The sequence below is a fragment of the Rattus norvegicus genome, chromosome 4 (genome assembly GCF_036323735.1).
Source record: "Rattus norvegicus strain BN/NHsdMcwi chromosome 4, GRCr8, whole genome shotgun sequence".
In the NCBI taxonomy this organism is placed as follows: Eukaryota; Metazoa; Chordata; class Mammalia; order Rodentia; family Muridae; genus Rattus; species Rattus norvegicus.
In genome coordinates, this window is record NC_086022.1 from 94,616,115 (window position 1) to 94,641,897 (window position 25,783).

The 25,783-nt window shown below is 37.8% G+C and overlaps 1 protein-coding gene and 1 long non-coding RNA gene across 5 annotated transcripts in view; one reads left to right on the top strand and one right to left on the bottom strand.

The window, feature by feature from the left end:
• Positions 1 to 25,783, top strand: part of Grid2 (glutamate ionotropic receptor delta type subunit 2) — a 1,477,190-nt gene that overhangs the window by 870,950 nt on the left and 580,457 nt on the right. The window lies entirely within an intron of this gene.
• On the bottom strand, positions 5,615 to 13,380 carry LOC120102493 (uncharacterized). 2 transcript variants are annotated; one of them, XR_005504167.2, is made up of 3 exons: positions 13,245 to 13,380; positions 12,697 to 12,709; positions 5,615 to 6,739 (listed from the first exon to the last, which is right to left on the bottom strand). It is a non-coding gene; the product is annotated as an uncharacterized LOC120102493 (long non-coding RNA). The 2 variants fall into 2 exon arrangements; XR_005504166.2 differs by having other exon boundaries at positions 5,636 to 6,739; positions 12,652 to 12,709.

Below are 25,783 nucleotides of genomic sequence, written 5' to 3' on the forward strand. Positions count from 1 at the left end.
GGAAGTAGGGGTGTCTCTGTGCCAGAAAACTGTTTGAGGATATAGGATGGGTGGGGTGCATGAGTGTTTATGAAACTGGCGAAAGAGGGCTTCCAGCCTATCTCAGCCCTAGAAGTCCTGTATGTTCCATAATGGCAGGAGGTCAGTGTAGTCACTTCGACCAGCGAAGAATTCAGTCAGCGCTTATTCTCAAGCATTAAAGGGAGAATGATGTGTAAAGTCATCAAAACATCATTTCCAAGTATAAGAGATGACCATGGGAACTGTTCAGATTTCTACACTCTAGCTTCAGAAATGGACTGGCGCTCTCCCAAGAGCAATACCATATAGCTATTTCACTGAAGCTCACTAGAATTCTTATAAACTCTTGACTCTAAGGTGGCTTTTATATTGTTGACATTCTCAAATTTTGTGAATCTGAAAGTGGTGACACACACCTGCAATTACAGCACTGAAAATGCTGAGGCAAGACAATTGAGAAGTTCGGACTGCATCTGTTCAATTAAAGAGATCCTTTTTTTCTCCTTGTTTAAAAAATGCTTTAAACATTGCTGGTTTTAATATTTTTTTCTTTTATTTAAAACTTTGAATATTAGATTAGTGTATGGGTGTCTACACATGGGTGCATGTGTGTGCATGCATGCTTGTGCACCTGTGTGCACATGCCTGTACATATGACCAGGAACACCATTTGGCACCCAACATGTTTATTTTTCCACTAAACCACAAGTTTCATAAACCATAATAAATTCTAAATCTACATTGTTTTAAGATCACTAATCCGGGGATATCAAGCATAATTGACGCGTGAAGCAGTCTCTTCATACAAACATTGGGACAAGCAATAATGCTTTCAAAGATACAAAGAAAGCCTCAGCACCCAAATAACCGTAGCGGAGACGTACTAGGCATCTGTCTGGAATTAAAGCTCCGGTCTCTGGCCCTCTATCCACTTCTCAGAAAAAGTAAATGGCTGTCTAACTGAGAGCTGTCAAGCTGTCAGGGTTTGTTGTGCAGCCAGGGGCTGAATGTGCACGATGCTCACATACTTATCGCCTCCAGCAGGGATCCTGTCAGATTTCATGAACCAGGCAGAGTATGTCTGTTAGGATTTGACCACAGATTCGCCATCCTAAATGTTGGATCAGTCTATGCTGTGTTGGCATTATGTGAATGAAGACTTCGTTCTCCTGAGCTCTGTGGGCACGTGAGAAGGATGAATTCTCACCATGGCTAACCCAAACGAAGAGCTTTCCCGTTTTCCGTCTTCTATATATTGCTTTTCATGGAAGTAAGGTGTTTAACTCAGACAATAGTATATTCAAGGTGCGCCATGTATCCTTGAGAAAAATTGAAGTGAAACTCAATGCGCGGTTTTGAAGTCATGAAGATGTTCTGTTAATCCTGCAGCCAGGCTAATGTTTCTGAGGCTTCACCCCCACCCAGGAATTCAACGAAAACAATTGCAGCAGTAACACCGAACAAAGCAACCAAAACCAGAGTTTATAATAGAACTATGTGGAAAGGAAAAGCTATTCAGAATGAAATCCGGAAAGAATCAACAGTTTTCCTTAGAGAAGGAATTCTACCACAGCTTTTGCTTGTCTGAATTTTCTCTGTTCCAATTGTCAATGCCCCACATTCTACTGTGCAGAACTGAGTTCCAGAGTTAACACATAATACTCTGCCCTTAAGGTCTTCACACTTTATCATAGAAGGAAAATGAGGCCAGGAAAAGTGGATTAAAGCTTCTTCCACAACCAATCTTAACCAGACAGTAATGCTTGGAAGAGTGGCTCTCTACCTTCCTAATGCTGTGACCTTTTAATACAGTTCATATTATTGTGGTGACCCCCAACCACAAAATTATTTTGTTGCTACTTCTTCCCTTACATAAAATTTATAAAAGCAATACATTTGATTTTTATTGCCTTCTATTGGATTAAGCCTTCAAGAAAATTTTTGTATCACAAAGTCACATGATTTCCAGCAGTCTCATACTTTATAAAATTCTATAGTGTGTTAGATTGTAAAGAATACTGATCACAGGCATCACCTGTGAAGAAGGAAGTTCTATTGTCTTTGAAGCGCAATGGCAGGTATAGAAGCTCCTTTCAAAGAGCTGACATGAAAGCATCTATGGTGGCTATAAAGGGCCCAAAAGCAAAGCACTTATCTATCTATAAACTCGTAGCAGACTCTTGTATAACATTTTGACATTTACAATGTCAATAGAAAAACAATCTTGGGGGATTTCCCATGTACCTCAGACTCCTAGCATTCCCAGCCTCAGTCTGCTCAGGTATTTGAGTGACTATCTTCCGTATTTTCTCAATCTCATCTGGTTTGCTTAATAGGATTATAAATTAACCTTTTCCAGGGCTGCAGTATATATATAAAAATAAAGATTAATTAACATTAAGTGAAGAAGATGAGGTTTTTAGACTCTAGACATTAGCTTAAATGTGTATTCTCCCCTTTAAAATTTCTATCATTAACTTTTTTCTTCAGAAACGATAATAGATAACAATAGCAACAAGCAACCCATATACTTGCTGCTCCACAGAACGAGATGTTAGATTTATGCTGGAATGTGCAGTATGCTGTTATTACATACATGATGCTACCTATGGGCTATGTTCTACACCATACAACTATGCTGCTTAGAATGGAGCTTGCATTTCCAAAAAGGCTGGAGAATTTCCCTTCATACTGTGACCTGATTTTGTGTCTATCATTATAGCACTGTTTCTAAGGGGAGGGGATTCCAAAGTGCAAAGTTTATATACACATAAATACTTTTCATGGAGACTTTAAACCCATACCCAAAATTAACAGGAGCAAATTCTATCTACACAATGATAAGTAGTTTTGAAAATCAAAGTCCCCTCTCTATTCATACCTTTGAAAGGCAGGTAGATATAACATTTTGCCTAGAAAAGGAGCACTGATTTCCAGCTGGGGGTAAGAAGTAGCATTTCCATCCTCTAGTTTCACACTAATTCTGTTAGTAAGGTATGGAAACTTTAATATTGGGGGGTATTTGCTAAGGGAAGAAAATGCTAATTAAAGCTTATTTGAAGTTAGAAAGGATTATCAGAAACAGTATATGATTTCTCACTCTAAGACCACCTGGCATCTGTAGATAATTTTGAAGACCTCTTTTCTGAGTGGGAACAGAGATCATGTTATTGACACCCAAATAGTAGCTACAACACTAGACTATACAGTGCATCATGAGAAGCAAAAAGTGGGGTACTTTAACACTATATAGGTCTATGCAGTAAATAGCCCAGATGTTAAAAATTGGAGTTACAGCATGACAATTGTATTCTTAATTTCATTTTCTATTAGTGTGTGTGTGTGTGTGTGTGTGTGTGTTGTGTATTTGACATTTGTGTGAGCACATGTCAAATTTTTTTTGGACAGAGTACAAAGAAGTCCATAAGCCAGGTTTCAATGTGATAATTTCAAGGTAGTAAATGCATTTATTCTGAACAAAGTCTCCATATTAAGATCTCGCATATATATTAGCTACAATTGTGCCTGTTAGTTTTCTGATGCTGATCTGCCCTTTGAATTACACTGCACCCTCTGTCATCCAGCCTTAGACACACTTGTTTACTAAGGCCAGAAATATCATTGTGAAAAACTGTTATTTTTTTTTTACTTTATCAGCATGTTCACAAGAATTGTAAATTTTTTCTTCTTTAATTTATTTTTTATTGAAAATAGATTTTTCATGCAATATATCCCATTTATGGTTTCCCTTCACTAAGTTTCTTCCAGACCCTCTTTCCAAATTACTCAAATGTATACCTTTGTGTCTCACTCTCATTAGAATATAAACAGGAATCCAGAGTAATAATAAGATAAAATAAAAATAAACCAGAACAGACCAAGAGCAAGGACAAAGGAAACACATACAGAAGGTGATAGGTACACAATTTCACACAGAGAAAACCCACAAACCAAAGCCATAATGTGTAAGCAAAGATTTCTCTGGGGGAAGAAATGGCCAGAAAAAGGTTTGTGGGAAAACAGCAGCAGCAGCAGCAACAACAACAACAACAACAACAACAACAACAACAACAACAACAACAGCATTGAGTTCTTTTTATGTTGTGTGTGGTTTGTGTCCCCAATGAGACTCCATTGGGGAAAATTAATTTTCCCTTGAGAGCAGTTACAAACTGGAGATAGCCGCTGAGCCAGGGATGTCTACTCCCCTCTGAGCACTGGAATTCTATTAGGCCCAGACCCATGTAAATTCCGTGCAGGCTGCCATAGTCTCTGTGAGTTCATACGTGTGTCAGTCCTGCTGTTTCAAGAAGGCCTTATTTCCTGCTGTCTTTCATCCTCGCTGGCTCTTAACCATTTTCCATCAGCTCTTCTGCAGAGTTGCCTGAGCCCCCCAGGAAAGGGATTTGATGAAGACAACTCTCTTAAACTGAGTGGTCCAAGGTCTCTCAGCCCCTGCATTGTCCAGCTCTAGGTCTTTGTATGTTTGAGTCAGATACTAAATCTGAGGACAGCAGCCTCTTGCTCAGAGTCACTTTATTGTGACATTTCTTTAGCAGCAATGTCATTATTTGACTTTTCCCTAGGCACACCAAGTAGACAATATATAGTCTCAGGGTCTTGGCCACTGAGGCAGTGCCAGGAATGTGTTGCAGCTCAGATAGTGAAACTGAAATCTCATCAGACAGTTGTTTTTGGTCACTACCACAACATTTATGCTCTAGTTCTATCAGTGTATCTTGTAGTCAAGTCACCATAAAACTGTCTATGCATCTTATAAATAACCTTACCAAGTTGTACTGAAGCCGGTGTTATTCAGAGCTACTTTCAATATGAGATAAAGATACTGTGGAAGTAATTGGTATCACTTTATCAATCATAGTGATTCAAACACAATGAAGGGCTTTATGTTCTTTGGCAGTAATTTTGATTTTCAAAAATTCTGTAAATATGCTATTTCTGGATTACTAAATTTTATTATCATAACAAAATAGCATTTCTGAGGTTCATTTTTAATAATCAAGAGTGAGAAGTGAATCCCATTTTAGCATAATTCAACAAACAACTTGGATGAATGCGGACCGTGCTTTGAAATGTGTAATTAATAAAATGAAGGCATCTGCCTGATTCTAATCATCAGGAGTAAGTGACTGGATCCTCCTGATTGAGAATGGCTCTCATCTCTCAGACACTTCTGAAGCGTAATTCAGTCAGAAGCTGCAGAGGGTTGTAATACCCTGGAGTACCTGAATAAAAGCAGTTTTGTGCTTTAAATGGAAATGTATTGGAAATGCTTTGCTGGGGAATTTCTTCCTTTTACTCTTTCAAGGTTGATATGATTCGTATCCTGGCCTGAGATGAGAAATCATTCAGTCCCAGGCTCAGACATTTCAGAGCTGCTGATTGTAGTCATTCGGAGCAATGACACGATTTGAATAAGTACACTTCCATTAAGCAGGAGACAATTTTTGTTCAGGTCTATGGAAAATTGTCATACTCCTCCCTCTCATGGAGAACACATTGTATTAATGTATATTTTTCCTTGCAAAGAAAATTGGAAAGTGTGCAATTATTTTTAGAAGAAACACGGCATTTGTAATGTAGGCATGAATTCTCATTCTAAATGACTTTATGGAAAACCATAGAATAATTTTACCTTCTTTGCTTTTTTGTGATTTCAGCAGTTTGTTTGTTAAACATCATTCATTTTCTATTCATATAACATTAGATAAATTGATTGCAATTTCTACTGCACTTTGAATTTTAGTTTCTCATGAGATTAATCTATGCTTAAAATACAGAAACATGTCAAAATTTCTCTTAATAAGGATTTTTCTTTATTTACCCCTACCATTTTAGGGGAATTCAAAATTACAGTTCAAACAGCAAAATGTGATGTAACATCATCATGTTATATCATGTATGGACACTCTACACAACATGTATGGAGTGAGGAGTTTGGAGAGATTAACTACTTGCTCTGGAAACCTTAGCTTCTTAAAAGGACGAAAGCTCAACTACTGGATAAACGATGTCCCATTTGGCTGTGCCTTCCCCTTCACACAGTAAAGGTCTTTGCACTTTTTTTTTTCATTGAAGGTGCAGAATCCCTCTTCAAATCTATTTATAATTATCGTTTTATCATATTTATATAGCAAATACAAAAACTAGTAAGATCCTTTGTATATATGTTCCTGACATAAAAAAACATAGAAACAAAATATCCCTTTACTCACTTTGGCTCTTGTGTCTTAGCAGTAGCTTAGCATAATATATAGATGTTACAATTCATTCAAAACACCAGAGTTTGTTTCTTACATTTATGTTGGAACTACAGTATCTTTGAACATCTGACTTTGACAGAACGGTTACTTTTGGTACATGTAGAATAAAGAAGAATAACGAAGAACTAGGATTATTAGGCAAGGCACGGAGGATTTAAGGTTTTTCCAATTAGATCCAATAACATGTAAGAAGTGGTGGAAGCCCTTTCCGGTTGTTGAGAAATGTACAAGACAGCTTGCCCCAAGCAATTTGATTTACGTCGTTAGCAGCATCAATAGCAGAAGTCACGCCGAAGCTAAAATGGAGCCAGGAAGCTAACAAAGGCTTTGTGGTCTGCCAAGCCAACCGGATTTGTGGCAATTAGATCATGAAGAGCAGAGGATTCTGTATTAGTGGCAGGGAGACAGGTGTCCTTCCACGAGATGAAACAACACTGTGTTAGAGGAAGAAAAGAAAACCTGTACTGTATTGACTGGTCTCTTGATAATAGCTTTAAAGCAAGGGTAACATTAGGAAGCATTTTAATTACTATAATGTACATAGTTCTAGTATTGAGGCACTATACAGAAGGAAATTAAATTTGTGGGAAGTAAACGGAACATTTATTCTTATCATCAATTATAAATTCTATGAATTTAATCATTTACTCAAAAAAAGTGTTAGAAATGTTAGTACAATAGATATTTGTGGCCTGTCATTATTTTTTATGATGCTCCGTGAATTCTATTTATTTGATTATGTAAGAAAAGTATACTTTTGTCATTTTCCTTTTCTCCAAGTTATTTCTCTTATAGCAGGAAAAGAAAACAATATAGTCTCTATTTTTATTGCTAGAAAGTATATATACAATATAAAAAGTCAAATGTTACTGAATTATTACATCTAGGTAAACAATGTATGCTTCCAGTAGTAGCTATGTTGTAATTAACTGCAGGCCACCATTTTAAAAAGTATTCTCTCCTGAAGGCCTGCACTCCATGATGAAGCAGTAACATATGGTGTAGCAGTGACGTTCATCACTGTTATCGCAAAGACAATCAAGATAATATAAATGGGACAGAGATAAAGGCCAAACTTTTCTCTGCTAGTATGAAAATAAAATGCTTATGATGAACCCCCACTGATATTTCATAATGGACATTTAGCTAGAAAAAAAATGAAATTTTTAGTTAATTAAAGGTTACAATGCTAGAGTTTCCTAAACCGTCTATGACAGTCACTAAAGTAGTTAAGAAACTGCTATAAAAGAAACAAAAGAAAATCACAGAATTAAAGAATTTTAGGTTAAGATTAAATGATATCAATAGGATTTAACGAATCTCATTGCAAACATACAGAGGAGATGCAGATAGATATTAGTTGCTATTTAATATGAAAGTGAAAAACCATGGCTTAGTCAAGACTCCCTCAGTGTCCAGTGGAGCAATCTGAAAGGCAGGGTAATTCAACCTGCCATAGGGGTCTCCAGAACATGACAACCGGTTCTGAGCTACGAGCCTGTGAGCCACAGCTGTGCAAATCATCTACACCGAGTGCTGAGCATTCTAGCTGTAACTGGCCACTACAGCGGATGCATGGGTGCACTCACAGACATCACTGTTCTCTTACCATAATGAGCATGTGTAGAATGGGGTAGTAGGAGAAGCCCAGTCACAGCCTTCTACTGCAAAAAGCTGGCACTGGCTCAAGAGTCTAGGAAGTGATCTTCAGACTCCTTACCCTTAAGAGCAGGGTGCCAAGAAAGATTAAAAAAAAACTCAGAAAATGAAAGAAAAGGCTCAAAGGAGAAGGGCCAAGTATAAATGCTTGCCTAGTTTCTCCTTTCACTTGAAGCAGGTCTCAGTTACATTCTTAAATTATAAATGCTTTATCAATTAATATTCAATTAATACATGAGAACAATTATAAGAAATTACATGGGAAAGAATAGTAGTGTTTGCGTTTTGTTTAACAGCTGTGTATTCATCATGGTTCTGTAAAGAATAGAACTGATAAAAGGGATATATACTGTAGTACTCCATATAAACTATAAAGCTGGGAGAGAAAATGTGTTTTCAATGGGGCTTTGGTAGGTTGACCTACACTCTTATATCTTAAGGGCTGAGCTATCAGCAATGGCCATCTGCATGCTGGGGAGACTGAGAACCTGCTCAATCCATGAGGAACTGCTCGGCAGTTCCAGGCAGGCTGGCACTGGAGCCACAATATTCCTGGACAGTCACTGGTATTCAGTTCCCCTTGAAAGGCCTAAGAAGCCAGGTTCTCATGTTGCCAAGGAGAGCATCAGCAGGGAATGACACAGTCATCAGCAAACAGCAAAGGCAGGGAGTCAGGAGCAACGCCATTCTCGGAGCTTTTCATAACTGAGCCATTGCCAGAAGGTGAGGCCCCTTCCACGAGAGTTTTCTCTTGTCTTAGTCCTTTCCTAGACATGCTGTTGCAGACCAACCGTCAGCCATTGCTCTTCCTTGATTCCAGATACAATCAATTTGACAGTCAGGATTAAAGATCTCTTACACATATTTTGCAGAAGTACGATTCTGAACTGCAGATGGACTTGGGTATCACTAGATTATCAACTAATGACAGTTGCTCTATGAACAATGTGTAAAGTAGTCACAAATAGGCATCAACATGGAGAAAAGTTAATCTCTCACTAACTAGTATTCCAGGCCACTAAAGAAGAAACCAGAGAAATATATACTCTTTTAAAGCATGGAAATCTTAATATTTGAAATCACTTCAACTAAGTAGAATCATTAGACTTCATCAAGGACACAGTTCAAATGTATAAATTGAAGCCTTGAGAATGATATTTTACTGAAGAAATTTTGTAAACTATAAATGGCAGTAGATCCAATGATCAGGACCTTGAAAGCTACTGAATGTTTATGGAAAGCATTTGATTACCAGGACATGTTTAAGCACAGGAGGGCAACAATGAAGATGGTCAGTTGTGTCTGACCCTATATCTCACAAGAAATGTGGGTGTAACGATCACATAATGAGGCTCTCTATATTTTCTTTATTCTTAACTCTCAGTCCTAATAAGACTTAAAGTAAACACCCCCTTCAATGTGTATATCCCCAGTCTACTGAGATTTCAGCTTTTTCACTTCTCTGAAGATTCTATTTAATACTAAGGATTTGCATTAGTCCATTTTCCACTAATAGAACATGATAACTGAGATAATAAACTTAGAAAAAGAAAAATTAATTTGGCTGACATTTAGAGTTCTTTGATACTATTACTTTTAAACAAGAAAAAAACAAGTGATCATGATATGAATTCAAGGTAAAATGAAGCCTATTAGCTTTCCTGGGTACAGGGAAAGGAAAGAGAACAGTGCGACAGTGGTGCTCTACATCACCTTTTAAGGCTTGCCTCTGGGATCTAATTCCTACTATGAAGCCATATTCCTGGCAGGCTTTTTTTTTCACCTTGCAGTAGAATCAATGCAAAGTGGGGGTACCCTTTTAACACTTATATATTTGGGAAACATTCCAGATCCAAACTATGGCAGAATGTTGGAGATATGCCCTAGCTTTCACTGTCGACTTCACACAGACCGGAGTTGTATGACAGAAAAGTATTGATTGAATTATTGCCTTGGTGTAATTGGCCGGTGAGCATGCCTGCAACAGTGGTGGCCTTGGGATCAATTGATGCAGTACTGACTCAGCACCCTGGAAGACATCATACCTAGGCAGGTGGTGCTTGGCTGTATCAAACAGCTAAGCGTAAGCTTCAGAGGGAGGGAGCCAGAAAGCAAGCCATCATTCTGACATAATTCCTGTTCTAACTTCCTGCCTTGATTTTGTGCCTGGAATTCCCTCTGTAATGGACTATGACTTGGAAGTGTAAAATGGATTAAGCCCTTTCATCCCCTACATTTCTTTTGGTTATAGTATTATATTACAGCATTAGAGACTGAACTAGAATAAGTTGTATGTTTTACAATAAGTATATTTCTGCCCCCATTAACACTGTTAAATGAATGAGATCTTTAAAAATACAACTTGTTGACCTTATGATACTAATATTTGTAGTTCTCTCTTTTTATGAGTGAAGACTATTGTGGTTTGGTACTTTGTAATGGATGCATATGTAACAGTATATTAGCTATGAGTTTATTCTCAAATGGAGCAGATTCTGGTGTCTTGATGCTTTGTGTGAGATCATATAGATAAAGAGACAGATATGGTATTATACGCACACACACACACACACACAAGAGCATGTTAGCTATGATAGCATCCCACAATAAAACATATTTATACTTTATGTACATGAATTCTTACTTTAGAATTAAGTTGTCATTCATAACACACAGTTTCAACTAGTACATTGATCAAGTATAAATCCAAAGTGTATTACAAAATCAGTTTTACTTTGAAAACAAGGTTTATTTTATGTTGTAAATTTTATGTTGTAACTTTTCAAAGTTTTCATGTACTGTCTATAAAAGGTACTAATGCAATTTATTATGTATAAGTTGTAAAAAGCATAAATATTTATATGTTTTAAAAACAAAATAACCCACCAATATAGAATAAAATATCACAAAAGGGCTTGTATAGGTACATTTTTGTTAGAAGTCAAAGAGTGGTAACTCCTACATATCATTGCTTTAAAATAATGCAGGTAATTCTAAGTGAGAAATAGGAAAAGAAGAATCCATACTTACTAATTCTCATCCTCAAGTGTCTGACTACTGTATGTCATGGCCTCTCTTAATTGCTAAAGGACGAGAACAGGAGTCCAATATTCTATATCTTAGTGGCTAGTTATAAACACAAGTTTAACTATATCGGAGATCCTCCTGCTATCTCCACCTAGAGACCAACTGAATTCTTTCTCCCTCATTCCTGGTAGGGTAAGAATGGTCTTTGAAACCTTCTTCTATCAATACTATAAAGCCTTCTGGTTGGTATGTTAAATATCTCCACAGGCTTGCAGGTTTGACAATTGGCCTTCAGATGGAGGCATTGTTTGTGAGGCTGTGAAACCTTTAGGAGATATGGATTATCTAGATGAAATGTGTTGTAGGGGCTGCCCCTTGAAGGTTATAGCCTAGACCTACATCCCAATACAATAGATCTGTGATTCCTGTTTTATTCAGATATGAATATCATACTCCTGTCATTTTGCTTACCCCATCAACAGGGACTATACCTCTTGAGCTGCTTCTGGAGTTGGTCACACGGATGAAAAAACTAGTATCAGTGGGATTGTAGGAAGTGTGCTGCAGACGTCTTAGCTAGTCTGAATCATGGATAGTTGAAGCTGTTACTAGCTGGAATGTTGGCCATACAGAATATCAAACGTAGCTATGAAGGCTACCAACATATTTTTGTGGCCTGAAGCACTCTTTCTTGACAGTAATGAATGATGAGACCTAATGTGGGTGTTCCTTTGCCCTACTGCCTCCCACTGCCAATATGACAATTCTGAGAGATACTGTTCCTATCTGGCAGTCTGTCTAGAAAGGGGTGTAGATGTCCTATAAGTATTTTGTGTTTGACATGCTTGCTTCCTTTGTGTATGTGTAGCCTGTATTAATGCATGAACACACACTTTTATTTCTGTGGCTCCTTACAATGCTAAATAATTTTCAGTTCCAGAATCTAAAACTGCAACACAAACAGTAACAATAACTAAAACACAGAACAATAAAATTAAAGGAAGAAACAAAGAAAAAGTACATGTAAAACAAAACATAAACAAACACCTAGGCAGAGGGCCATACAGGAGTTTGTACTGTATCATCCTCGATCTCACCTATCCTGTTTCTAGCTTCTTCCACAAAGAGTTTGGATAAATAAAATCTATGTTAAAAGTATTAAGGTGAATAATAGGCAATCATCAAATAAATGGCATACCAGAACTAAGTCAGTACTTAATAAAGAAGTAGGAAAGACTTGACAGTATTGAGAGCAGAGAATTTCAACTTAATAAGGAAGAATACTAAACATAGGCTGTCATGTGCTGTTTTTACTACAGTGACAATTCAGATGCCAGCTCCAGTCCCAGCCCCTTACAGTTCTCCCCACCTTCCAAAACTTTCCATCAGCCCTGCAGGCTTTCTGACCAGGCGCAGCCTTCTCAGCCTGTCCTGTGGGGCACTCCACAGAAGACTTCCCTCCCCTCTGTAGTGTAAAAGTCAAAAAGAACCCCACATCTCATTTGAAATTTCGTTTTGATAAATTGTGAAGTATAACTGAAGGGGGTTTTGCAAAGGGTTAGCAATTGTTACCCAAATACTGATTGTTTAAGGTTCTATGTTGACTCAAAGAACAAATATAAAATACCTTGGATTTGGATATCCTTAAACTACTACATACATTTATTCCCCGAGATGATTTCTAGGTCAAACCAAGCATACTCACTTGTCGGCAAAACCTTAGGAAATAAAAAGAGAAATTATTCATGACCTTGTGTCCTGAAAAAATATTACTAATATTTAGTGTTTATTCCCCATTTTCCAAGCTTGGTTCAGGATAACCATGTAGGGTTATTTTAAGGTTATTTTAAGGTAGGTTTACAAATAGATTTACACAACCAGATAATTTTAAAAATGTATTCTATGTATTATTTTATATTATATTATTTTTATTTTCATTTTTAAATAAATAAATACAAATAAATTTAAGTAAATTTAAGTATAACTAAAGTAAATATTTTATTGAGCCTGAAATACATATACACCATTATTTAACATTTTTTAAATTATATTTATTTTTATATATTTATTTAATTTTTGTACTTCCAGTAGTAGCTACAGAAAGCCCTGACAACAATTTGATTCCCCAGTAAGCCCATGGCCACAAGGCTGGGTTGTGAGACTAAGCACTGGCCAATATTAAAAGAAATGACTTAACACATAAAAATTAAAAAACGAATACATTTACAACTTTAACCAAAACTGAGGGCAAACCTCAGCCTGTGTTTCCCTTGCCCAATGTAGCATCAAAACTTGTAGAGAGTGAGAAGAAGGTGGTCCGTGGCTCAGTAAGCAAAAGCCCTCAACAACAACCCAGTGGACTACTGGGATTTGCTGGTAGAAGGAGAGAACCAACTGTCCTAATTGACCTCTGACCTACCGCATGAACGTCACAGCACATGCGCATGAAACAAATGAACATTAACAAAAATAGCAAACCTTACAGAAAAGGTAATACGAAAGCCAGGAAGTAGTAATAGGCCCAGTTACCAGAACTGAGAAATGTCTTTCTGCTGGTTCCAAGGCTGATACTTTAGGACAGGTCAGCAATTCATTTTCTGTACTGAGCAGTCGAGAAAACCAGAGGAAATTACTACTGCACACATTTTAGGTGCGGTTCACTGGTTTGCACCAAATAAGCAAATATTTTCATTCCTTTAAACTATGAATCTCCTCTCTCTCTCTCTCTCTCTCTCTCTCTCTCTCTCTCTCTCTCTCTCTCTCTCTCAATCTCTCTCTCTCTCAATCTCTCTCTCTCAATCTCTCTCTCTCTCTCTCTCTCTCTCTCAATATTACTATTTACTTATTCACTTTACATCCTGCTCCTCAGTGCTCCTCCAGGTCAACTGCTCCCTCAATCCTTCCCCACCCCTCCCCCTATCCTCTGAAAGGGTGGGAACCCATGGATATCCCCAACCGGACAGGACCGTGGCACTTCAAGTTCTGCAAGGCTAGGTACTTCCTCTCCCACTGAGGCCAGACAAGGCAGCCCAGCTAGGAGAACACATACCAGTATAGGCAATAGCTTTTGGAATAGCCACCACTCCCGTTGTTTGCGATCTACCTGAAGACCAAGCTGCACGTCTGTTACATATATGTAGGGAGGCCTAGGTCCAGCCCATGTATGCTTTTTGGTTGGTAGTTCTGACTCTGAGAGCTGCAAGTGTTCAGGTTAGTTAACTCTGTTGGTCTTCCTGTGGAGTTCCTTCGGGGCCTGCAATCCTTCCTCCTATTCTTCCATAAGAGTCCCCAAGCTCCATCTACTGCTTGGCTGTGTGTTTCTGTGTCTTAAGCACATTGTGTAATTCTAGTCAACCCCTGTGGGGTCATTTCATGCCCAACTCATCTAACTTTGGCATTTTATCATATTTTTCTTAATTTTGTTTTCATGTACAAAAAGGAAATAGTGATTTCAAAACTGTCAAACCTCTGTCCTCATAGGTTCTTGTATTGTTTTCCACAGGAAAACCATCCGTGGGTGAAAACAGAGTCATACCCTCTCTACCGTGTTCCCTTTATGGTTTGAGCACTGACATATATCATTTCAATCAATCTAGGATAATTTCTGTGGTTTAAATAAAAAGAATTAATTGAACATAACTTCCTGAGTACCGAAAAATATGCCCTTTCTCACTGCTGTAAGTAATTACATATTTTTTAAAGTCAAAGTCTCTACTACAGTGGATCAAACAGCCATCTCCACCTGCCTTTGTATGTTTGTTTCCTGTCCTGTGCCCTTTCCCTTGTACTGATAGGTCATCTCTCAGACCCAGTTCACAGAGCAGCTTCCATTGCTCATTACAACATTTGCATCCTTTCTTCTGTACCGTAGTTTCTAGACTGAGCAAATTGAAAAGGCAGCGTCAGAACTGACCAGACCTGTAAAAGCCTCTCAAAGAGTGCAGCTAGTGTACCCTTCCAAAGCAGCTAGTGTGGCTGGTGACAATGGCTCCACGACATTGGAAAGAAATATACTTACCTTAACTGTCATAAGATAGGAGCATAAAAGTCAAGCGAAAATGGTTTCAATTCATTAAAATGAATTCCTTTGATTTAAAGCAAGTCAGGAAAGAGTCCTGTTTTGTGTGGCTTGAAACTGTTACCTGATCTATAATGAGCCTTCTTGCTGAACTTGCTTCTTGTCAGGTTATAAACAGCCAGGTTTCATTCAAGCAGCTAATCACTGGGATCCATCCTATGTTGAAGTCACATTTAGTAGAAAAGAAAATAAAAGAAAACACAGGGAGGGAGGACTTTTCCTAGTGAAATATGCAAACAAAATGTTATTATCATAGACTTATTTATAACTTAGGTCACATACAATGTTGAATTCAATACCTACAATTATTCTTCATTAAAGATTGCACTATAGACCCAGGAGTTTAAGTAATTTATAGACACAGTAATGGTTCTGTCCTTTTAAGGAAGTTGACTTCTTTATTTGACTTAGATTGTAGTACAAACCCATCTACATAAGGTCACGGCTAAATTATGCTTAACAAGGTGATGATTAGACCCCTTTAGGCTTTGAGCAGTGGCAAAGTAATCTAATTTTTATTTCAGCTCAAACATCCTAGCAACACCAGTGCCATGAGGGGGCACATTAAACTCCTGACTGAAAAGTCTCTTCGGTAGATCATGACTGAATCTCACAGGCAAAGCATGGGAACCTGGGGAAATATGCTTCTTGACCACAACCTGCTTTCTGTTCTCCTACAATTCCTCTTTCTTCAGATGCCCTTTCAGAAGCTATAATTATTATTGGGCCACACTGAGGTTTGCAAGACTGTTGCATTTTGGTTTAAACTAATTGGTGATAGCTAAAAGAATTAAAACTTTATAAGCACCTGGTGATCTCTCCAGCATTCTGGTCTCTCTAGGATTCTTGTGTGTCTTGATGTTTCCTCCTATAAACTTCTTGGAGCTCACCTGGGTGTTAAGAACCTTAAACAAACTGAGAAGTAGAAAGGTAAGGACCACATTTGCCTGTGCTGAGCCTTGAAGCATATATCCATTTACAAATCCAGACAAAAGCATAGTCACTTCGCAGGGACCAGGTGCTGTCTGCTCTAAGACATAAGAAGGCTCCCATTTCATTCTCTACTTCCTAAAATTACCAAAGAGCTAGTCTGAGAGCAATCTGTAGATCCAGCTTGTCTAATGCACATCAAGAGATGAATTTGGAAACATGACAACATTCTATAGAAGATCAAATATTTGCAGTCTTTAACACTGCTGTCTTTGAAAGGGAGTAAAAGTGTCATTCCTACATATATCCCATATACTAATTGTTTCAAGTATTCAGAATGATACCATGGAGATCTTTCTCTCTCTGTCTCTCTCTCTCTCTGAATTGAAACATTGGGCTGATTTAATTGTTCCAACCAGAATTTTTCCCCTTGATAGATTTTTAAAAGGGACTGATAGAAAGATATTTATTTCCTTTAGTTTCCAATTTTAAGAACTAAATCCAGAGTTACCTTCAAAATAAAGTCATCCTCCATCGAGAAGATGAAATCATGGAGAAATTCTAAATAGTATTGAATAGGGGGTTGGGGATTTAGCTCAGTGGTAGAGCACTTGCCTAGCAAGCGCAAGGCCCTGTGTTCGGTCCCCAGCTCCGAAAAAAAAAAATAGTATTGAATAAAATTGTCCGCAGAAAGGGGACAATTGAGGTCCTATAGTCAGAACCTGATAGGGCCTTTACTATTAGCTCGTCCTGTATACTCTTTAATTTGATCTGTATAGTCCTTTGAAAGGAAGTTTAAATTTGTGATTTAATCCATTTTAAGAAAAGCCTGACAATCCTACCCTTACTCCTGATGTTTAAGTCTCATCCATTCTTTCAATTAATAACCATAACAATAATGTTCGTTAAATTTTCAGTGTCATTAAGTATTCTGATGCTTCCAACAACCATATCAGGTAGACTGTCATAATAAATGTACATAAAGCAGAATTTAATTAAGCTCATTTGTGTTATAATTTGTGTTTAGAATTCTGGTCTACAAATTATAAATTTAATATTAAAATGTAGATCTGTCGAATTTGAGAAAATGATCCGTAACCTGTCTATTTCATGTTCCAAGGTACCTGGTATGGACTGGGAAATGCATAAGGGATATCAAATATTCAAGACAACATCTCTGCTTCTCAAACTACAGTGTCAGGAGATACATAAGCAAATCAACAGGCAGCCTACAAAAAGAACTTGCTATAATGAAATATAGCAATACTGATGCCTTGGACAAGAAAGATTTGTATTTTATTTCTTACAGTATGAAAGGCTGGAACTCCAAGGTCAGAATGCTAGCAGTGTTAATGTCTGATGAGAGAATTCCCTCTACATAAAGGATAATCAGCTTCTTGTGTGGCCAAATGATCTTTTGCTGTTCGTTTCGTGTAGGGGGAGAACTGATTGAATATAAGTGAGTGAGTTCTTTGTCATCTCTTCTCATAAGAACACTAATACTCTTGAGTCAGGGCCACAGCCCTAGAATCCCCTTTAACATTGATTCCTCTTTACAAATCTTATTACCCAAGAACAATATAGGTACATCGCATGAACACTGAGAAAATATATCATCTCCACAATGAAATTTATGGAAACGCCTCAATTTACAAGGACGTTACATCCCGGTAAATGCGGATTAAGTTGAAAACATAATTTGGGTATTTATTTACCATATACACATCACCAAAGCTTAGCAGTATAACGCACTAAGTATGAGTTGTTCATTCACCCTTAAGATTTAGTGCCTGACTGGGGACCACAGCTACTGCATCTTCCCAGCATTAGAAAAGAAGACTGCACTGCATATTGACTGCCTGGACCAGAATTCTAAACACAAAAGATAGCTGCCTGGGCATGTTTCTGTTGCGCTGCTTAAAAGTAGCATAGTCTTTCACCCAACCATCACATACAAATTATCTATGTGCAATATTGACTCTTGTAGGGAAATTTTAGTCCTTTATAAAACTACACCATTGACTGAGATAGGGTCTTCCACCATGGATTCCATGAAATAAAAACAGAATTCGACAAAGTAAAGATTTTATAAGTTTCCACTGCCTCTTGTCTATTCCACTGCACCTAACTCAGGCTCTGAGGCTCACAGAAGAAATCATCACACACATGGAATCCGTACCATGAACGGCGTCCAGTGACTCATCAAGTTCTCACACTGACTAAACCAACAGCAGGTAACAATATAGACGGTGAGACGAAACATATCCATATTCTCAGATTACTAATTTAGCATAAGAGAAAAGCCTGGTTTTACAGTCTTCAAAACTCGTGGCTGACTCTCTTGACAGAGAGCTGAGGGATTTTTGTGCCTGTTTTCAACTAAGGGGGAGAAACACACATTTTACAACTGAAGACAAAGCTATCATAATGAATGGATCTATTTCCTGAAACTAGGATGCTTACGGAGACATAAATTTGCAATAAAGATGAAATATTATTAACATGTCAGTGTCTTATTGGGTCACAGCCAGTCATAGATCAGAACATGAGCCAATGATAGGAAGACTCCAGAATGTCCTTCTCTGGATTCGAATTATGACCAGGTTAATGCACTTGTCCTAAATCTTTGTTACAAATCTAGTCACCTGGGAAACTGTCTGAAACATTCCCACTGTCTTTTCCCCATCTACACATCAAAACAGTAGGGATATGAGCTGGCCTTTAGACGCCTTCCCAAGTAAGTATACTGGAACAAGTATCAGGAAGCAAGGTACTAATGAAACTGTCACCTACGTCCCTAGGGCTAAAATTAGAAAATCCAGAGTAAGTGACCAAAGCATTCCTTCTGCCAAGAGTCAGGTACAGAAATGACATGTAAGGTGGGGTAAACATTAATGAAGAGTCAAGACAAACCACTAGTCAAACAGAGGCAAGCCTCCTGAGTGAGCCTGAGACTTGTCATATTTTGGAAAGAGATTGACTAAGTTGTTCGCTGAAACTCAAGGAGACTGTGAATATTTAATTCAGCTTTCTCAGGGCAAACTCCACAGAGGTCAATACCTTTTCTAAAGGTCCTTTTACAATGAAGTTGAAGTTAGTTACAAACAGCACTAAGAGCAAACATTTATTGCAGCTCAGAGCTTAAGCTTCTGTTGTGTGAACACTTTCTGGAACTCATATCCATTTATGACAATGTGCTGTTGTTGTTCTCTCTGGAGCAGATGTGCACTGGAGTAAGAAACACTTCCCAGGCTTCCTGCACTGCCGAGAAGTGCAGAAATCACATGCTAACAATGGGTGCTTCCTATTCCTACTTCCAGGACATTCCAAGATCTCCCGATGATTTTTGCATAATCTTCCAGGGAGACATCAAGAGTATTTTAGACTTAATTCTCATGGTTGTATGTGTGTACATGTTGGGGGAGCGCATTAGGATCTTAAAGAGATTAGACTATTTTTCAGGAAGCAGGATGAACCATAAAATTCTCTGATAAAGTAAATTATGTGGAGTAAGCAATATTTAAATATATTGAAAGTGAGGGTTATTGAAGAGGAAATATCAGTCAAGAATAAGATTAGTAAGAATATCATGATAACAAGCAGTTAGGACTTGCAGTTCTCTTTATGTATACATATATATGCATTTAGTTACAAACACACACACACACACACACACACACACACACGCATGCACACTCCCATTCATACATAAGATTGCAGAGGTTTAATAGAAATGCAACAGCATTATGAATAAAAAAATGTTTAGTTCCAACAAGAGAATCACAGACGAATCTCCAAATGAATAAAATGCCAAAATTAAAAAGTATTATACTAAACAAGCAACTCTTTCTAGTGCTTTTAAGTGCCAGAATGATAAAAAGTAAAGAAGTTGTGGTGATTTCTGCTGGGTGATTCTTGACTGGTTGAATCAGTCTCCCTTAGCAGAGCATGCCAGCCTGCAGCCTTTAAATCCTCTCGTGTTCTGCATTAGAGACATGGGACGATACTTTGCCATGTGGAGCTGTCTTTGGGAAGCTGTGTGTGCCCACCCACCCCCTCTAAACCGACTACCTCCTGCTGCCCACCCAGGACTTCCAGAGAAAGTTCTTCATTCTACTTCAGTCAAGTAGGAGTTCATCAAGTACTCTCATTGGGAAAATGATTATTTCCTGCACATTGGTTGATCCTGTAGCACAATAACACGTTCATTCCTGCAAATTTTGATATGAGATGCCATCCGTTTCTCCATCAATTGGGCTTTTTGATTGCTCAGCAATAGTACATTATGGAATTCAAAGGTTAAGTCTTTGGGGGTAACTGCTTGTAACTGTATTGGTGTCCTCCCATGAGAAATATACAAGGCATGTTGAAAACACTCTGGCTCCTGCCTACTCATGTTCATGTTCATTCTAAAGGGTCCAGTAAGAGCTTACTAAGGAGAACTTGAAGGTTCCGCCAACATCCCATGGGTTAGGAAAAGATAGCAAGCTTCTCGGGTAGAACTTGGTGGAACTGGGTAAATGCCAGTGGACCAGAAAACCCATAGCAGTTATAAACCTGGGACCAGCAACAGAAATGTGAGAACTTTTGGGCCCGTTTCTCTGTTTTCTGCATTCTACTCCAGAAGTACCACCAGCTCTAGCTAGGAATCAGAATAAAAAATCAACTCCATTTCTTTAGCTATTCCTTTCTTACCTAAACAAACCTGAGACTAGGAAGAGGATAAATCTCAACTCCTAAGCATATCCAGGAATTGGTGATTGATGTTTGTTTCCTAAGATCGCATGACTCCAAATTATTTAATCAGAAATATGATCATAAAATTGTATTGTTTAGAAATATATGAAAAACTATGGGGCTGGCTTGGTTAAAATTCATGCAAGAGTAAGAAAAATTGTGTTGTGTATATTTTAAAGGATTCTGAAACAAAAAAGATAAAAATATTTTTATTGTATTTTATGAACATTGTACATGAAATCTAATGTTCACAAAACTAGAATTGAAGAATTGGAAATAACCATGAAAAGTACACTTGAAATCACATTTTATAATCACAAAACTAACCTGAAAATCAAAGTAAGTATTATCTTTAAGATATTGTATGTGTTGAATCAGGGCTTAAGTTAGGGAGAGAGTTAGTCATAGTCTCTAAACCTTACCCAAGTATACAAATATATGACTCTTTGGTAAAAAAAAAATTAAATAAAATTAAATAAAAACAAAAAAAACTTTTTTCACATATCTAAACACTGTTTTTCTAATATGTGTAAATGAATATCAACTGATTGATTTTAGTATGTTAATGAAAACCAAACAGACATAAGAAAGGAAGTGGTGTTTTCTAGGTATGGTGGAGGAGAAAGTTTATTAAAGATATATGGGAGAGCATAGCCAGAGGCAGGGAAATCTAGGAGAGCCCAGAGTAGAGATGAGCAGACTAAGATGTGCCATGAAAAGTGTGTGTGTGTGTGTGTGTGTGTGTGTGCGTGTGTGTGCGCGCGCGCGCGCACGCGCGCATCAGATACAGCAACCAGGAGGCCCAAAGGTGCAAAAAGAGCAGGTAACCAAAATGGTTGAATTACATAGAGAAGAGAAGTAGCAACACATAAAGACTGAACAAATGCAGGGAGAACGTGGCAACCAGAGTCTGCTTTGAAATATTAAATAGAAAGCTCAACCATTTGTTCCTGGTTTTGAAACCTAACAATATGTGCCAGGATTTTTGAGGAATCTTTATGTAAGAAATCAAGAAATTCTACTGATCTCAGTGGGCTCTCATTTAAATGCAGGTAGACGCCTGTTCTAAATGAACGTAAACTAAGAAACTAGTAGAAATTTTTAAAAATGCAAACCTTTTAACCATGTAACTGTAGTAGGACAGAAAGTATCACAGGTATTAGGAGTTAGGCCCTGTACATTGGTTGGCTGGCAGCCTAGGATCCATGGGTTTGCTTGAAGTACGTAGGAGCTGGTGTGCTAGAATTCAGACTAGAATGCCTTCCTAGTGAGAAATCATTCTGCATACCCAAGATTAATAAAGGAAACCTCCTTAATAAAAGTGTACAAGTGTACATCCAGTTCTGACTAATACACAAAGAAAATCTGGCTAGAAATCAATTTCCCTAATATGTAATATGCACACACACACACACACACACACACACACACACACACACACACATGGCTTATGCATTCCATATTTCCATATGCACTGTCATGCTTAATCTTTTTCAGGTCCAGGCCCTTTGTTATACTTTGAACAATTTAAACAGGCACAGGAGACTATAAGTTTGTCCACTTGGGCAAATGGGACACAGCGAATGCTACAATAATTTCTTAAATATACCAGTATGTTCTTTTTGAATAGTTACATGGGGTCATCTTGTGTACCTGGAAAAAGAATGTTTTTCCTGATAAGAGCACAGGGGGCGTAATGGCAGACTTTATTCATTGAGCTCATCTGCTGCCTCTTAGAGTAGCAGGTAAGAGGTTGTTCTTTGCTAAGGAGAGAGACCTAATAGTGACTTGGATGTAAGTCAGGGTTGTCTCCTTTTGTTATGAGAACTTAGCCTAACTGTAGGTCAATCTTGGTGAACAAACATTAGAATTTTAGATCCTAAATTTCACTTGATTTTAACAGGCCTGGTTAGCATTCTATTTATCCTTGGAGTATTTTGGAGGCAGCTCTCCCATAGCTAAATCCAATTTTATGTGACTTAATGTCCTACAGGTTATTCTATGAGTAAATCCTTTATTAGAACAATTCTATTGGTTTGAGTTTCTTCTATGTCACTAATCATTGTACTTCAGTGCTACAGTGTTCCAGTAAAAATACCACTGAAGAGTCTCTTGGAAGCCTGAAGATGAGGCTTGAGAACCTGGGCAGGAAATTAGAATTTCCATAAAAGTGCAACGGGATTCAGATATTATCAAAGAGGAGTGCTTTTGTTTGCCTTAGCTGAAATATAAAATAAAATAAAATTACCTCATTCTGGCTAATTGGTAATCCAGGTAAGCCATGGTGGAGTGGGAAGACCACTGTGGAATCTATTCAGTGGTACAAACATCATCCAGGAGGTCAGAACAAGGAAGCAATTTTTCCTCACCCACAACCTTTTTTTTTTTTTTTTTGTAATCGAACCTTAGCCAGGTTCACACTGTGTTGTGTTAATTTATATAAATAAGGCAGCACCATCCCACATTACTCTGGGCACCTTCAGGTTACACGGGCCACATGGCACTGGTGGGCTGTTCTCTCAACAGACTCTCTGACCCTCTGACCGGGAACTCCCAAAATCTCTCCATCTGACTTGCTATGCTCCCATGGCGGGTCGCTGTTATGCCAGCGACGCCAGCCACGCACATTCAAATTCTGTGGCTGGTTGGGGTGCCTTGCCACCATAGTTTTCTCTGGAACTCAGTTGAGTCATTGCTCGAAGGAAAACACCACACAAACTTAGTTTAGAATCAACAGGTAACTTAACTGCTAGGCGTAACTACTAAAATCCTAATTAGTAAGCCATACTAAATTAAATTCTCTGGTGACAGATCCTCCAAGATCAGCCATCAACGGGGTGGGGGTGGGGTATGGGGTGGAAAGGTGCTCTAGTTCTTTACATCTTCCACCCGAAGCTCTCTCTCTCTTTCCAAAGAAGCCTTGCCTATTTTCTCCTCCCCTCTAGCCCAAATCCGACCTGGAAGTCCTGCCTACTCCTCTCCCAGGGATTGGTCCCCTGAAATCTTTATTCATTAGTGAAAGGTCCTTGCTACACACTGCATAGCCTTAGTTCATATTTGTGCCTTTTATAAGGATCCCTTTTTAAGCAAAAGGTAGAACAAACCTGCCCAAGGGTTCTTTGGTTCTTTGCTCTCTACATTAAAAGTACACAATGCCTTAGGTCACAGCCATTTCAGAAAACCCTCGCATCCTCGGAAGTCACCTTCATTTGCATAGTAGCTCCTTAGGATCTTCCTATTGTTGAAATCTTTAAACAGTGGCTGTGAACTGTGGCAGAATATCTTTCAGTTTTAGTTACTGTCTTTTCCCACCTTTAATCAGAAAGAAGGCAGACTCCATTTCTGTTTTTACCTATTTCTACATAAAAAATACCTTGTCTTGGCAAAGTGGTTCCAAGAATATTTTGAAGCCTAGTGGCACATTCTTAGAATCCCAGTACTCAGGAAGTGAAGCAGAAGAATCATTAGTTTCAGTCTCGCCTAAAACAGTCACTTTATGTCACAAAGAGATAAAAGAATAAAAATTATGTTCATTTTACATAAGAAAAATAATTTCTCCTTACATTTTATTCTAAAATAAATCTATCATACTTCTGCTTTTTCTATGAATATGAAATATAATATGGAATATCTAACTTTCTGACCTGCAGAGCTGAAGGGTAAATTCTCCCTGTCATTAAATTTGTGATTTGAGCTTGAAGAAAAATCCTTTACTTGAGGGAAAAGTTCCTCCTCCTCCCCAGCTCATGCCATGTTCCAATTAGTGCGATTCCATTTATATAGAAGCATAAACTATGCGCCTTCAGATATATATATATATACATATATATATATATACACACATATATATATATCATATCATATCTACAGCTCAGCTCTTAGAGCTCCTGCATATGTGACACTTAGGAGGACAGTTAGGGAGAGAGGGAGTCACCCAGGACTGAGGAGCTGCAGAGCCAGATGGATTTTAGGCTGCTTCTCGTCCGGCGTCCTACAATGTGCAAGGAGCCTTCTTACTTCTTGATTTATAAAACAAAATTGTGAGTTTTGATCAAATTGTTATTGTATTTAGTTTCAGACATATCTGGATATGTCGATAAAGCTAAAGATCAAAAACACAATGAATTTGCACTTAAAGGTTTATGTATAATTCTTGCAACCTAGTTTTCACACTTAGGTCTCTGAACTTTGTGTGTTAGTGTCTATATGATAACACATAGAAGAGTAACCTACGCTGTTATTCCCTGTGGAATTCCTACTATCGGGAAACATTTGCTGCAAATGCTGCACTAGCATTTGCACTAGCTGGTTAATTTTGACACAACCTAGGTTTTTGATAAGCGACATGTTGAATCTGTAGAACAATTTCAGGAATTTCATGACCTGAATGGGACTAAATGCTCTAAACAGTGAATGTGTCTTTTCATTTAGGACTTTTGCCATTTCTCTTGACAATCTTTTCTTTCTAAAATTTAAGTTCCTTAAATTTATTTGTGTGAGAATGTGCCAGCAAGTCTGCATGCATGTGTGTGTGTGCCTGTGTGTGTGTGCATGTGTGCATGTGTGCATGTGTGCATGTTTGTATGTGTGTAGAGGGCAACTTCTAGTCTTTCTCTATGTTGGGAAGTAAGGATTGAAGTCAGGTCATCACCCTTGGCAGCAAGAACAATTGTCTGCTCAGGAATTTCAATGTTTTGAAGTTTCAAAGCAAAATTTTTACTCTTTTGAATATGTTTCTAATTATTTCTTTGAATGAAATTATAAATGATGTTGTTTTATGAATTTTTTAATGTCCATTATTAGATAACTGATATAGATAAAGTTATAGTTGATCTTTACATATTGATCATACACCTGTAACATAATTTATGCAGATAAAATGTCTTTATATTTTATGCATTCATATTTTAAATCAGTGATTCAAAAAAGCTATTTTGAGGGATAACTTTGCATCCTTGCTATACAATTATTCAATTTCAGAACTTGAAATATTTCATTCCATGCTTTCATACCCTTGTGGCTGGTAAGGGTTTATTCTGATATTCAT